General features: G+C 47.5%; 12 non-coding genes across 12 annotated transcripts; all 12 read right to left on the bottom strand.

Moving 5' to 3' along the window:
* Window positions 1–146: 146 nt before the first annotated feature.
* TRNAP-UGG (transfer RNA proline (anticodon UGG)) lies at window positions 147–218 on the bottom strand. Its single transcript has one exon. It is a non-coding gene; the product is annotated as a tRNA-Pro (tRNA).
* Window positions 219–1,533: 1,315 nt separating this feature from the next.
* TRNAV-CAC (transfer RNA valine (anticodon CAC)) lies at window positions 1,534–1,606 on the bottom strand. Its single transcript has one exon. It is a non-coding gene; the product is annotated as a tRNA-Val (tRNA).
* A 420-nt stretch (window positions 1,607–2,026) lies between these two features.
* Window positions 2,027–2,098, bottom strand: TRNAP-UGG (transfer RNA proline (anticodon UGG)). Its single transcript has one exon. It is a non-coding gene; the product is annotated as a tRNA-Pro (tRNA).
* A 1,315-nt stretch (window positions 2,099–3,413) lies between these two features.
* TRNAV-CAC (transfer RNA valine (anticodon CAC)) lies at window positions 3,414–3,486 on the bottom strand. The gene has a single exon. It is a non-coding gene; the product is annotated as a tRNA-Val (tRNA).
* A 420-nt stretch (window positions 3,487–3,906) lies between these two features.
* On the bottom strand, window positions 3,907–3,978 carry TRNAP-UGG (transfer RNA proline (anticodon UGG)). The gene has a single exon. It is a non-coding gene; the product is annotated as a tRNA-Pro (tRNA).
* Window positions 3,979–5,297: 1,319 nt separating this feature from the next.
* Window positions 5,298–5,370, bottom strand: TRNAV-CAC (transfer RNA valine (anticodon CAC)). Its single transcript has one exon. It is a non-coding gene; the product is annotated as a tRNA-Val (tRNA).
* Window positions 5,371–7,193: 1,823 nt separating this feature from the next.
* Window positions 7,194–7,266, bottom strand: TRNAV-CAC (transfer RNA valine (anticodon CAC)). The gene has a single exon. It is a non-coding gene; the product is annotated as a tRNA-Val (tRNA).
* A 420-nt stretch (window positions 7,267–7,686) lies between these two features.
* TRNAP-UGG (transfer RNA proline (anticodon UGG)) lies at window positions 7,687–7,758 on the bottom strand. The gene has a single exon. It is a non-coding gene; the product is annotated as a tRNA-Pro (tRNA).
* Window positions 7,759–9,073: 1,315 nt separating this feature from the next.
* Window positions 9,074–9,146, bottom strand: TRNAV-CAC (transfer RNA valine (anticodon CAC)). Its single transcript has one exon. It is a non-coding gene; the product is annotated as a tRNA-Val (tRNA).
* A 1,811-nt stretch (window positions 9,147–10,957) lies between these two features.
* On the bottom strand, window positions 10,958–11,030 carry TRNAV-CAC (transfer RNA valine (anticodon CAC)). The gene has a single exon. It is a non-coding gene; the product is annotated as a tRNA-Val (tRNA).
* Window positions 11,031–11,450: 420 nt separating this feature from the next.
* On the bottom strand, window positions 11,451–11,522 carry TRNAP-UGG (transfer RNA proline (anticodon UGG)). The gene has a single exon. It is a non-coding gene; the product is annotated as a tRNA-Pro (tRNA).
* A 1,315-nt stretch (window positions 11,523–12,837) lies between these two features.
* TRNAV-CAC (transfer RNA valine (anticodon CAC)) lies at window positions 12,838–12,910 on the bottom strand. The gene has a single exon. It is a non-coding gene; the product is annotated as a tRNA-Val (tRNA).
* Window positions 12,911–13,193: the final 283 nt, after the last annotated feature.

Here is a 13,193-nt window from a genome sequence, read left to right as displayed (position 1 = left end):
TGCTTGTCGCAAGGACATGGCACGCAAAGAGGTTCAGGAAGTGAATTGTTCATCGACTACTGCTTACCGAGAAAACCAGAGAGTCTGTCCAATGAAAATAACATTGAAAAAACAAAAAAAAGGAGCTCAAGTTAACCACCTTGATTGGGCTCGTCCGGGATTTGAACCCGGGACCTCTCGCACCCAAAGTGAGAATCATACCCCTAGACCAACGAGCCACGGTCCTTTGAGCATTTGACGGAATTGTCCTCAGCGTTTGCACCCCCCTTAGGATTCGAGGCCAAGAATGCCTATTCCTGAAGTTTGTTCCTGCCGCTGAAAGCCTTGTCGGTGTATGAGCCAAATGAATGCCCCAGTCGGCACGCTCTGACTGTCTTCACAGGTCTCCTCCTCATCCCGAAGGTTGGTGGCCCATTGACATCAGGGTGGAAGGTGCTTGCGATACACTGTTCCTTCCTTCCTTCCTTCCTTCCTTTATTCCTCTTATGCTGTTTATGTAATAAGAGGGGACGATACACAGAAGAGAGAAAGTGGCCCAACACACTAGACTAGCAGTCTTCTGATCAATCTGCAGCTGGCAAGGTGGGGGAGAGCCTTTATTTTGCACCTGCTGGGATCTGCATTGGCAGAAGCTCTGAGGGCTGGGCCTTTCCTTTTGCCTGTAAAAACAAAAAGCAGCCCTCCTCCCTCCAGCCCTGAGAGCATGGGCGTGACACTGGAAAAAGCAGCATCTCCCCTTTGGTAAAGATGACCATTGCACAGCTGCTCACTCAGAGCTCGATCGTGCTCGATCAGGCGAGATATATTTAGGTCACCAGCAAAGTCTGTTCTCTTTTCTTGCGTAGGGTGAGCATTCACAGAGCCCAGCTTCATTGACAAGAGTGCAAAAGGTGTATACTAAAAGCTTTCTGCTTTACTTGAGCGCCATGGCCGTTATTATATTTTGGCTGCTCCAAGCAATCTCTGTCCAGCCGATGCAAATTTCCACCTCAAATTTTCCCAGCACTCAAAAAGTCCCTCCTCCCGCCAGCTCTGCTTTCAGGAAGTTCAGCAGAAGCAGTCCAACTTCTGTTCCCACTTCAGAGGAAAAGCTTTCTCGGGCCAGAGAAAGCCAGGGAATCACTGTACCGGCAAGTGCATTTCTTACAACTGGTAATCCCTCAGAACACAGAAATGAAGAAGCTGTATATGAAAATGTATTATTTCTTTGGTACACTAACCTATGTAACTAATATGGACCATTTCAGAGGACGGAGCGGACCCAACTGTGATCCCAGAGACCCAAATACCCAGCAGTAGGGAAAATAAATCCTCTCTGTGCTCTGCAACATTACATACACAAAATGCAAGCGCGTGCATTTTTTTATTGGCCCCATATACAGAATACATGTGAGGATGCTTGCCTTCCCAGTGTATTTCTCAAGCTCTTGAGAGCATATGCTATTTCCATGGGAACGCAAATAAGTTCATACTTTACATTTGTGTGTGACAAAAGGGGAAAAAAACTATTTTGTGTAAAATGCCAGCAGAGAGTGTTTCTGCCCGGTCTCGAACCGGGGACCTTTCGCGTGTGAGGCGAACGTGATAACCACTACACTACAGAAACAGCTGCTTGCTCACCTTTGTAGGGACTGGGAGAACAGGTGCAAAGGGCAGTGCAAGTGGACCTGCTTAAAGACTAATCAAATGCCTTGCGCCTGAAGCTCACACAATCCAGCCTAAAACATACGTCCTATCAAGCATGCGCACATATACAAGTATGCCAGCTGAGGGCCTATGCAGCGTACAGAGGGAAGGACATATTTCCACTTTGAGATCGGACGGCCAAAACTCACAAGCAAATCAAGGAATGTTACTGAGAGCTAACAGAGAACACAAAGTGCTTGTCGCAAGGACATGGCACGCAAAGAGGTTCAGGAAGTGAATTGTTCATCGACTACTGCTTACCGAGAAAACCAGAGAGTCTGTCCAATGAAAATAACATTGAAAAAACAAAAAAAAGGAGCTCAAGTTAACCACCTTGATTGGGCTCGTCCGGGATTTGAACCCGGGACCTCTCGCACCCAAAGCGAGAATCATACCCCTAGACCAACGAGCCACGGTCCTTTGAGCATTTGACGGAATTGTCCTCAGCGTTTGCACCCCCCTTAGGATTCGAGGCCAAGAATGCCTATTCCTGAAGTTTGTTCCTGCCGCTGAAAGCCTTGTCGGTGTATGAGCCAAATGAATGCCCCAGTCGGCACGCTCTGACTGTCTTCACAGGTCTCCTCCTCATCCCGAAGGTTGGTGGCCCATTGACATCAGGGTGGAAGGTGCTTGCGATACACTGTTCCTTCCTTCCTTCCTTCCTTCCTTTATTCCTCTTATGCTGTTTATGTAATAAGAGGGGACGATACACAGAAGAGAGAAAGTGGCCCAACACACTAGACTAGCAGTCTTCTGATCAATCTGCAGCTGGCAAGGTGGGGGAGAGCCTTTATTTTGCACCTGCTGGGATCTGCATTGGCAGAAGCTCTGAGGGCTGGGCCTTTCCTTTTGCCTGTAAAAACAAAAAGCAGCCCTCCTCCCTCCAGCCCTGAGAGCATGGGCGTGACACTGGAAAAAGCAGCATCTCCCCTTTGGTAAAGATGACCATTGCACAGCTGCTCACTCAGAGCTCGATCGTGCTCGATCAGGCGAGATATATTTAGGTCACCAGCAAAGTCTGTTCTCTTTTCTTGCGTAGGGTGAGCATTCACAGAGCCCAGCTTCGTTGACAAGAGTGCAAAAGGTGTATACTAAAAGCTTTCTGCTTTACTTGAGCGCCATGGCCGTTATTATATTTTGGCTGCTCCAAGCAATCTCTGTCCAGCCGATGCAAATTTCCAGCTCAAATTTTCCCAGCACTCAAAAAGTCCCTCCTCCCGCCAGCTCTGCTTTCAGGAAGTTCAGCAGAAGCAGTCCAACTTCTGTTCCCACTTCAGAGGAAAAGCTTTCTCGGGCCAGAGAAAGCCAGGGAATCACTGTACCGGCAAGTGCATTTCTTACAACTGGTAATCCCTCAGAACACAGAAATGAAGAAGCTGTATATGAAAATGTATTATTTCTTTGGTACACTAACCTATGTAACTAATATGGACCATTTCAGAGGACGGAGCGGACCCAACTGTGATCCCAGAGACCCAAATACCCAGCAGTAGGGAAAATAAATCCTCTCTGTGCTCTGCAACATTACATACACAAAATGCAAGCGCGTGCATTTTTTTATTGGCCCCATATACAGAATACATGTGAGGATGCTTGCCTTCCCAGTGTATTTCTCAAGCTCTTGAGAGCATATGCTATTTCCATGGGAACGCAAATAAGTTCATACTTTACATTTGTGTGTGACAAAAGGGGAAAAAAACTATTTTGTGTAAAATGCCAGCAGAGAGTGTTTCTGCCCGGTCTCGAACCGGGGACCTTTCGCGTGTGAGGCGAACGTGATAACCACTACACTACAGAAACAGCTGCTTGCTCACCTTTGTAGGGACTGGGAGAACAGGTGCAAAGGGCAGTGCAAGTGGACCTGCTTAAAGACTAATCAAATGCCTTGCGCCTGAAGCTCACACAATCCAGCCTAAAACATACGTCCTATCAAGCATGCGCACATATACAAGTATGCCAGCTGAGGGCCTATGCAGCGTACAGAGGGAAGGACATATTTCCACTTTGAGATCGGACGGCCAAAACTCACAAGCAAATCAAGGAATGTTACTGAGAGCTAACAGAGAACACAAAGTGCTTGTCGCAAGGACATGGCACGCAAAGAGGTTCAGGAAGTGAATTGTTCATCGACTACTGCTTACCGAGAAAACCAGAGAGTCTGTCCAATGAAAATAACATTGAAAAAACAAAAAAAAGGAGCTCAAGTTAACCACCTTGATTGGGCTCGTCCGGGATTTGAACCCGGGACCTCTCGCACCCAAAGCGAGAATCATACCCCTAGACCAACGAGCCACGGTCCTTTGAGCATTTGACGGAATTGTCCTCAGCGTTTGCACCCCCCTTAGGATTCGAGGCCAAGAATGCCTATTCCTGAAGTTTGTTCCTGCCGCTGAAAGCCTTGTCGGTGTATGAGCCAAATGAATGCCCCAGTCGGCACGCTCTGACTGTCTTCACAGGTCTCCTCCTCATCCCGAAGGTTGGTGGCCCATTGACATCAGGGTGGAAGGTGCTTGCGATACACTGTTCCTTCCTTCCTTCCTTCCTTCCTTCCTTTATTCCTCTTATGCTGTTTATGTAATAAGAGGGGACGATACACAGAAGAGAGAAAGTGGCCCAACACACTAGACTAGCAGTCTTCTGATCAATCTGCAGCTGGCAAGGTGGGGGAGAGCCTTTATTTTGCACCTGCTGGGATCTGCATTGGCAGAAGCTCTGAGGGCTGGGCCTTTCCTTTTGCCTGTAAAAACAAAAAGCAGCCCTCCTCCCTCCAGCCCTGAGAGCATGGGCGTGACACTGGAAAAAGCAGCATCTCCCCTTTGGTAAAGATGACCATTGCACAGCTGCTCACTCAGAGCTCGATCGTGCTCGATCAGGCGAGATATATTTAGGTCACCAGCAAAGTCTGTTCTCTTTTCTTGCGTAGGGTGAGCATTCACAGAGCCCAGCTTCGTTGACAAGAGTGCAAAAGGTGTATACTAAAAGCTTTCTGCTTTACTTGAGCGCCATGGCCGTTATTATATTTTGGCTGCTCCAAGCAATCTCTGTCCAGCCGATGCAAATTTCCAGCTCAAATTTTCCCAGCACTCAAAAAGTCCCTCCTCCCGCCAGCTCTGCTTTCAGGAAGTTCAGCAGAAGCAGTCCAACTTCTGTTCCCACTTCAGAGGAAAAGCTTTCTCGGGCCAGAGAAAGCCAGGGAATCACTGTACCGGCAAGTGCATTTCTTACAACTGGTAATCCCTCAGAACACAGAAATGAAGAAGCTGTATATGAAAATGTATTATTTCTTTGGTACACTAACCTATGTAACTAATATGGACCATTTCAGAGGACGGAGCGGACCCAACTGTGATCCCAGAGACCCAAATACCCAGCAGTAGGGAAAATAAATCCTCTCTGTGCTCTGCAACATTACATACACAAAATGCAAGCGCGTGCATTTTTTTATTGGCCCCATATACAGAATACATGTGAGGATGCTTGCCTTCCCAGTGTATTTCTCAAGCTCTTGAGAGCATATGCTATTTCCATGGGAACGCAAATAAGTTCATACCTTACATTTGTGTGTGACAAAAGGGGAAAAAAACTATTTTGTGTAAAATGCCAGCAGAGAGTGTTTCTGCCCGGTCTCGGACCGGGGACCTTTCGCGTGTGAGGCGAACGTGATAACCACTACACTACAGAAACAGCTGCTTGCTCACCTTTGTAGGGACTGGGAGAACAGGTGCAAAGGGCAGTGCAAGTGGACCTGCTTAAAGACTAATCAAATGCCTTGCGCCTGAAGCTCACACAATCCAGCGTAAAACATACGTCCTATCAAGCATGCGCACATATACAAGTATGCCAGCTGAGGGCCTATGCAGCGTACAGAGGGAAGGACATATTTCCACTTTGAGATCGGACGGCCAAAACTCACAAGCAAATCAAGGAATGTTACTGAGAGCTAACAGAGAACACAAAGTGCTTGTCGCAAGGACATGGCACGCAAAGAGGTTCAGGAAGTGAATTGTTCATCGACTACTGCTTACCGAGAAAACCAGAGAGTCTGTCCAATGAAAATAACATTGAAAAAACAAAAAAAAGGAGCTCAAGTTAACCACCTTGATTGGGCTCGTCCGGGATTTGAACCTGGGACCTCTCGCACCCAAAGCGAGAATCATACCCCTAGACCAACGAGCCACGGTCCTTTGCGCATTTGACGGAATTGTCCTCAGCGTTTGCACCCCCCTTAGGATTCGAGGCCAAGAATGCCTATTCCTGAAGTTTGTTCCTGCCGCTGAAAGCCTTGTCGGTGTATGAGCCAAATGAATGCCCCAGTCGGCACGCTCTGACTGTCTTCACAGGTCTCCTCCTCATCCCGAAGGTTGGTGGCCCATTGACATCAGGGTGGAAGGTGCTTGCGATACACTGTTCCTTCCTTCCTTCCTTCCTTCCTTCCTTCCTTCCTTCCTTTATTCCTCTTATGCTGTTTATGTAATAAGAGGGGACGATACACAGAAGAGAGAAAGTGGCCCAACACACTAGACTAGCAGTCTTCTGATCAATCTGCAGCTGGCAAGGTGGGGGAGAGCCTTTATTTTGCACCTGCTGGGATCTGCATTGGCAGAAGCTCTGAGGGCTGGGCCTTTCCTTTTGCCTGTAAAAACAAAAAGCAGCCCTCCTCCCTCCAGCCCTGAGAGCATGGGCGTGACACTGGAAAAAGCAGCATCTCCCCTTTGGTAAAGATGACCATTGCACAGCTGCTCACTCAGAGCTCGATCGTGCTCGATCAGGCGAGATATATTTAGGTCACCAGCAAAGTCTGTTCTCTTTTCTTGCGTAGGGTGAGCATTCACAGAGCCCAGCTTCGTTGACAAGAGTGCAAAAGGTGTATACTAAAAGCTTTCTGCTTTACTTGAGCGCCATGGCCGTTATTATATTTTGGCTGCTCCAAGCAATCTCTGTCCAGCCGATGCAAATTTCCAGCTCAAATTTTCCCAGCACTCAAAAAGTCCCTCCTCCCGCCAGCTCTGCTTTCAGGAAGTTCAGCAGAAGCAGTCCAACTTCTGTTCCCACTTCAGAGGAAAAGCTTTCTCGGGCCAGAGAAAGCCAGGGAATCACTGTACCGGCAAGTGCATTTCTTACAACTGGTAATCCCTCAGAACACAGAAATGAAGAAGCTGTATATGAAAATGTATTATTTCTTTGGTACACTAACCTATGTAACTAATATGGACCATTTCAGAGGACGGAGCGGACCCAACTGTGATCCCAGAGACCCAAATACCCAGCAGTAGGGAAAATAAATCCTCTCTGTGCTCTGCAACATTACATACACAAAATGCAAGCGCGTGCATTTTTTTATTGGCCCCATATACAGAATACATGTGAGGATGCTTGCCTTCCCAGTGTATTTCTCAAGCTCTTGAGAGCATATGCTATTTCCATGGGAACGCAAATAAGTTCATACTTTACATTTGTGTGTGACAAAAGGGGAAAAAAACTATTTTGTGTAAAATGCCAGCAGAGAGTGTTTCTGCCCGGTCTCGAACCGGGGACCTTTCGCGTGTGAGGCGAACGTGATAACCACTACACTACAGAAACAGCTGCTTGCTCACCTTTGTAGGGACTGGGAGAACAGGTGCAAAGGGCAGTGCAAGTGGACCTGCTTAAAGACTAATCAAATGCCTTGCGCCTGAAGCTCACACAATCCAGCCTAAAACATACGTCCTATCAAGCATGCGCACATATACAAGTATGCCAGCTGAGGGCCTATGCAGCGTACAGAGGGAAGGACATATTTCCACTTTGAGATCGGACGGCCAAAACTCACAAGCAAATCAAGGAATGTTACTGAGAGCTAACAGAGAACACAAAGTGCTTGTCGCAAGGACATGGCACGCAAAGAGGTTCAGGAAGTGAATTGTTCATCGACTACTGCTTACCGAGAAAACCAGAGAGTCTGTCCAATGAAAATAACATTGAAAAAACAAAAAAAAGGAGCTCAAGTTAACCACCTTGATTGGGCTCGTCCGGGATTTGAACCCGGGACCTCTCGCACCCAAAGCGAGAATCATACCCCTAGACCAACGAGCCACGGTCCTTTGAGCATTTGACGGAATTGTCCTCAGCGTTTGCACCCCCCTTAGGATTCGAGGCCAAGAATGCCTATTCCTGAAGTTTGTTCCTGCCGCTGAAAGCCTTGTCGGTGTATGAGCCAAATGAATGCCCCAGTCGGCACGCTCTGACTGTCTTCACAGGTCTCCTCCTCATCCCGAAGGTTGGTGGCCCATTGACATCAGGGTGGAAGGTGCTTGCGATACACTGTTCCTTCCTTCCTTCCTTCCTTCCTTTATTCCTCTTATGCTGTTTATGTAATAAGAGGGGACGATACACAGAAGAGAGAAAGTGGCCCAACACACTAGACTAGCAGTCTTCTGATCAATCTGCAGCTGGCAAGGTGGGGGAGAGCCTTTATTTTGCACCTGCTGGGATCTGCATTGGCAGAAGCTCTGAGGGCTGGGCCTTTCCTTTTGCCTGTAAAAACAAAAAGCAGCCCTCCTCCCTCCAGCCCTGAGAGCATGGGCATGACACTGGAAAAAGCAGCATCTCCCCTTTGGTAAAGATGACCATTGCACAGCTGCTCACTCAGAGCTCGATCGTGCTCGATCAGGCGAGATATATTTAGGTCACCAGCAAAGTCTGTTCTCTTTTCTTGCGTAGGGTGAGCATTCACAGAGCCCAGCTTCGTTGACAAGAGTGCAAAAGGTGTATACTAAAAGCTTTCTGCTTTACTTGAGCGCCATGGCCGTTATTATATTTTGGCTGCTCCAAGCAATCTCTGTCCAGCCGATGCAAATTTCCAGCTCAAATTTTCCCAGCACTCAAAAAGTCCCTCCTCCCGCCAGCTCTGCTTTCAGGAAGTTCAGCAGAAGCAGTCCAACTTCTGTTCCCACTTCAGAGGAAAAGCTTTCTCGGGCCAGAGAAAGCCAGGGAATCACTGTACCGGCAAGTGCATTTCTTACAACTGGTAATCCCTCAGAACACAGAAATGAAGAAGCTGTATATGAAAATGTATTATTTCTTTGGTACACTAACCTATGTAACTAATATGGACCATTTCAGAGGACGGAGCGGACCCAACTGTGATCCCAGAGACCCAAATACCCAGCAGTAGGGAAAATAAATCCTCTCTGTGCTCTGCAACATTACATACACAAAATGCAAGCGCGTGCATTTTTTTATTGGCCCCATATACAGAATACATGTGAGGATGCTTGCCTTCCCAGTGTATTTCTCAAGCTCTTGAGAGCATATGCTATTTCCATGGGAACGCAAATAAGTTCATACCTTACATTTGTGTGTGACAAAAGGGGAAAAAAACTATTTTGTGTAAAATGCCAGCAGAGAGTGTTTCTGCCCGGTCTCGGACCGGGGACCTTTCGCGTGTGAGGCGAACGTGATAACCACTACACTACAGAAACAGCTGCTTGCTCACCTTTGTAGGGACTGGGAGAACAGGTGCAAAGGGCAGTGCAAGTGGACCTGCTTAAAGACTAATCAAATGCCTTGCGCCTGAAGCTCACACAATCCAGCGTAAAACATACGTCCTATCAAGCATGCGCACATATACAAGTATGCCAGCTGAGGGCCTATGCAGCGTACAGAGGGAAGGACATATTTCCACTTTGAGATCGGACGGCCAAAACTCACAAGCAAATCAAGGAATGTTACTGAGAGCTAACAGAGAACACAAAGTGCTTGTCGCAAGGACATGGCACGCAAAGAGGTTCAGGAAGTGAATTGTTCATCGACTACTGCTTACCGAGAAAACCAGAGAGTCTGTCCAATGAAAATAACATTGAAAAAACAAAAAAAAGGAGCTCAAGTTAACCACCTTGATTGGGCTCGTCCGGGATTTGAACCCGGGACCTCTCGCACCCAAAGAGAGAATCATACCCCTAGACCAACGAGCCACGGTCCTTTGCGCATTTGACGGAATTGTCCTCAGCGTTTGCACCCCCCTTAGGATTCGAGGCCAAGAATGCCTATTCCTGAAGTTTGTTCCTGCCGCTGAAAGCCTTGTCGGTGTATGAGCCAAATGAATGCCCCAGTCGGCACGCTCTGACTGTCTTCACAGGTCTCCTCCTCATCCCGAAGGTTGGTGGCCCATTGACATCAGGGTGGAAGGTGCTTGCGATACACTGTTCCTTCCTTCCTTCCTTCCTTCCTTCCTTTATTCCTCTTATGCTGTTTATGTAATAAGAGGGGACGATACACAGAAGAGAGAAAGTGGCCCAACACACTAGACTAGCAGTCTTCTGATCAATCTGCAGCTGGCAAGGTGGGGGAGAGCCTTTATTTTGCACCTGCTGGGATCTGCATTGGCAGAAGCTCTGAGGGCTGGGCCTTTCCTTTTGCCTGTAAAAACAAAAAGCAGCCCTCCTCCCTCCAGCCCTGAGAGCATGGGCGTGACACTGGAAAAAGCAGCATCTCCCCTTTGGTAAAGATGACCATTGCACAGCTGCTCACTCAGAGCTCGATCGTGCTCGATCAGGCGAGATATATTTAGGTCACCAGCAAAGTCTGTTCTCTTTTCTTGCGTAGGGTGAGCATTCACAGAGCCCAGCTTCGTTGACAAGAGTGCAAAAGGTGTATACTAAAAGCTTTCTGCTTTACTTGAGCGCCATGGCCGTTATTATATTTTGGCTGCTCCAAGCAATCTCTGTCCAGCCGATGCAAATTTCCAGCTCAAATTTTCCCAGCACTCAAAAAGTCCCTCCTCCCGCCAGCTCTGCTTTCAGGAAGTTCAGCAGAAGCAGTCCAACTTCTGTTCCCACTTCAGAGGAAAAGCTTTCTCGGGCCAGAGAAAGCCAGGGAATCACTGTACCGGCAAGTGCATTTCTTACAACTGGTAATCCCTCAGAACACAGAAATGAAGAAGCTGTATATGAAAATGTATTATTTCTTTGGTACACTAACCTATGTAACTAATATGGACCATTTCAGAGGACGGAGCGGACCCAACTGTGATCCCAGAGACCCAAATACCCAGCAGTAGGGAAAATAAATCCTCTCTGTGCTCTGCAACATTACATACACAAAATGCAAGCGCGTGCATTTTTTTATTGGCCCCATATACAGAATACATGTGAGGATGCTTGCCTTCCCAGTGTATTTCTCAAGCTCTTGAGAGCATATGCTATTTCCATGGGAACGCAAATAAGTTCATACTTTACATTTGTGTGTGACAAAAGGGGAAAAAAACTATTTTGTGTAAAATGCCAGCAGAGAGTGTTTCTGCCCGGTCTCGAACCGGGGACCTTTCGCGTGTGAGGCGAACGTGATAACCACTACACTACAGAAACAGCTGCTTGCTCACCTTTGTAGGGACTGGGAGAACAGGTGCAAAGGGCAGTGCAAGTGGACCTGCTTAAAGACTAATCAAATGCCTTGCGCCTGAAGCTCACACAATCCAGCCTAAAACATACGTCCTATCAAGCATGCGCACATATACAAGTATGCCAGCTGAGGGCCTATGCAGCGTACAGAGGGAAGGACATATTTCCACTTTGAGATCGGACGGCCAAAACTCACAAGCAAATCAAGGAATGTTACTGAGAGCTAACAGAGAACACAAAGTGCTTGTCGCAAGGACATGGCACGCAAAGAGGTTCAGGAAGTGAATCGTTCATCGACTACTGCTTACCGAGAAAACCAGAGAGTCTGTCCAATGAAAATAACATTGAAAAAACAAAAAAAAGGAGCTCAAGTTAACCACCTTGATTGGGCTCGTCCGGGATTTGAACCCGGGACCTCTCGCACCCAAAGCGAGAATCATACCCCTAGACCAACGAGCCACGGTCCTTTGAGCATTTGACGGAATTGTCCTCAGCGTTTGCACCCCCCTTAGGATTCGAGGCCAAGAATGCCTATTCCTGAAGTTTGTTCCTGCCGCTGAAAGCCTTGTCGGTGTATGAGCCAAATGAATGCCCCAGTCGGCACGCTCTGACTGTCTTCACAGGTCTCCTCCTCATCCCGAAGGTTGGTGGCCCATTGACATCAGGGTGGAAGGTGCTTGCGATACACTGTTCCTTCCTTCCTTCCTTCCTTCCTTTATTCCTCTTATGCTGTTTATGTAATAAGAGGGGACGATACACAGAAGAGAGAAAGTGGCCCAACACACTAGACTAGCAGTCTTCTGATCAATCTGCAGCTGGCAAGGTGGGGGAGAGCCTTTATTTTGCACCTGCTGGGATCTGCATTGGCAGAAGCTCTGAGGGCTGGGCCTTTCCTTTTGCCTGTAAAAACAAAAAGCAGCCCTCCTCCCTCCAGCCCTGAGAGCATGGGCGTGACACTGGAAAAAGCAGCATCTCCCCTTTGGTAAAGATGACCATTGCACAGCTGCTCACTCAGAGCTCGATCGTGCTCGATCAGGCGAGATATATTTAGGTCACCAGCAAAGTCTGTTCTCTTTTCTTGCGTAGGGTGAGCATTCACAGAGCCCAGCTTCGTTGACAAGAGTGCAAAAGGTGTATACTAAAAGCTTTCTGCTTTACTTGAGCGCCATGGCCGTTATTATATTTTGGCTGCTCCAAGCAATCTCTGTCCAGCCGATGCAAATTTCCAGCTCAAATTTTCCCAGCACTCAAAAAGTCCCTCCTCCCGCCAGCTCTGCTTTCAGGAAGTTCAGCAGAAGCAGTCCAACTTCTGTTCCCACTTCAGAGGAAAAGCTTTCTCGGGCCAGAGAAAGCCAGGGAATCACTGTACCGGCAAGTGCATTTCTTACAACTGGTAATCCCTCAGAACACAGAAATGAAGAAGCTGTATATGAAAATGTATTATTTCTTTGGTACACTAACCTATGTAACTAATATGGACCATTTCAGAGGACGGAGCGGACCCAACTGTGATCCCAGAGACCCAAATACCCAGCAGTAGGGAAAATAAATCCTCTCTGTGCTCTGCAACATTACATACACAAAATGCAAGCGCGTGCATTTTTTTATTGGCCCCATATACAGAATACATGTGAGGATGCTTGCCTTCCCAGTGTATTTCTCAAGCTCTTGAGAGCATATGCTATTTCCATGGGAACGCAAATAAGTTCATACTTTACATTTGTGTGTGACAAAAGGGGAAAAAAACTATTTTGTGTAAAATGCCAGCAGAGAGTGTTTCTGCCCGGTCTCGAACCGGGGACCTTTCGCGTGTGAGGCGAACGTGATAACCACTACACTACAGAAACAGCTGCTTGCTCACCTTTGTAGGGACTGGGAGAACAGGTGCAAAGGGCAGTGCAAGTGGACCTGCTTAAAGACTAATCAAATGCCTTGCGCCTGAAGCTCACACAATCCAGCGTAAAACATACGTCCTATCAAGCATGCGCACATATACAAGTATGCCAGCTGAGGGCCTATGCAGCGTACAGAGGGAAGGACATATTTCCACTTTGAGATCGGACGGCCAAAACTCACAAGCAAATCAAGGAATGTTACTGAGAGCTAACAGAGAACACAAAGTGCTTGTCG

The sequence above is a fragment of the Ambystoma mexicanum genome, chromosome 2q (assembly GCF_040938575.1).
Source record: "Ambystoma mexicanum isolate Mex_15411 chromosome 2q, UKY_AmexF1_1, whole genome shotgun sequence".
In the NCBI taxonomy this organism is placed as follows: domain Eukaryota; kingdom Metazoa; phylum Chordata; class Amphibia; order Caudata; family Ambystomatidae; genus Ambystoma; species Ambystoma mexicanum.
This window is presented reverse-complemented; position numbering and strand designations above follow the sequence as displayed.